The sequence below is a fragment of the Coptis chinensis genome, chromosome 2, assembly GCF_015680905.1.
Source record: "Coptis chinensis isolate HL-2020 chromosome 2, ASM1568090v1, whole genome shotgun sequence".
Taxonomy (NCBI): Eukaryota; Viridiplantae; Streptophyta; class Magnoliopsida; order Ranunculales; family Ranunculaceae; genus Coptis; species Coptis chinensis.
In genome coordinates, this window is record NC_141457.1 from 30,508,197 (window position 1) to 30,509,538 (window position 1,342).

Consider the following 1,342-nt stretch of genomic DNA (forward strand, 5'->3'; position numbering starts at 1 on the left):
CGAATCCCCCCAAATATTTTTAATTTGTTACCTGTTTTTCATGGATTAGACCATGAAAAACCTTATCAGCACATGCATAGGATTGAACAAGTCCTAACAACATTCCACCATCCTACGGTTGGTGCGGAACAAATTAAACTAAGGGTATTTCCTTTCACCTTAGCCGATAAGGCGGCGTCTTGGTTAACTGCCCAAGCTTAATTTCGTGGACTCGTGGGCTAAACTTGTTCAAATTGTTTATGGAACATTTTACCCACCCCTAAAGACGGATAAGATGCTTTCCAAGATTCATTTCTTTCGACAAAATCCTCATGAATCATTTTCAGAGGCTTGGAATTGTTTCACCGATTTCCTTATAGAGTGTCCACATCATAACTTAGCGAAAAACACGTTAGTTCGTGCCTTTTCAAAGGACTTCTACACCACCATAAAGAAGTCCTAGACATAATGAATGGGGTAGTTTCTTAAGCAAAGGAGCCTCGGAGGCTTATAAATTTTAGAAGATCAAACTAAAGCGAAATAACAACCTGGGGTAGTGATTTATATCCACCGCTCGCTAGTTCTTCTAATACAGATTAAGGCCGCCCGGCTTTTTGAAATTAAACACGATCCCGAGCTTAAAACTCTAATCAAATCACTCACTAAAAGGTAGAGTCCATTTCGGTTCAACAAAAGCCTATCCCAATCATGAATGTAAATTCAAATCCATATAGTTTCATTGGAGCCCGAGAGCATCCCGACTTCCATCGTCCCATAGCCTATGAACAAAGCTTGTTCCATTAATAGTGAACCTAACGCCCTTGGAGACAAAATCCCAACTTCGGTTGGAGAAATAACCAACACGCCACACCTCCGTGGTACAATAATCAATATGTTAGGCCAACACAAAGTTTTAACCAAGCTCCACCACGACAAGGGCGATGTGTCGGGGGTAATTTTAATAATTATAACAACCAAGTGCAACCTCGACAAGGTCAACCACAAGGTCAAGTTAGTTATAATAATTATAATGCTAATAGAGGTATCGTTCCGGTAAATAATAATTATCAAAATTCACCCATAAATAATTCACGTGAAATAGTTCCAATCACACCACCCGTGACTACTACACCCACACAACCGGATCGTCTTGACACCTTCATACAAGTGAGCCAAAAACTTTTCCAAACCATGGCTCAATCTAACCAACAGCTTCTACAATCCATTAATAATTTAACCCAACAGTTGGCTTAAGATAAAGCCCAACCCAAAGGTGTGTTTCCAAATCACGAAATACCTAATCCTAAAACAACAAATACAGCCTTTGAGGTAACCGATAATACTAGTAATGAATATGAAAATG

The 1,342-nt window shown here is 39.4% G+C and overlaps 1 non-coding gene across 1 annotated transcript; it reads right to left on the minus strand.

Moving 5' to 3' along the window:
• Nucleotides 1-271: 271 nt before the first annotated feature.
• On the minus strand, nucleotides 272-378 carry LOC147515730 (small nucleolar RNA R71). The gene has a single exon (XR_015214628.1). It is a non-coding gene; the product is annotated as a small nucleolar RNA R71 (small nucleolar RNA).
• Nucleotides 379-1,342: the final 964 nt, after the last annotated feature.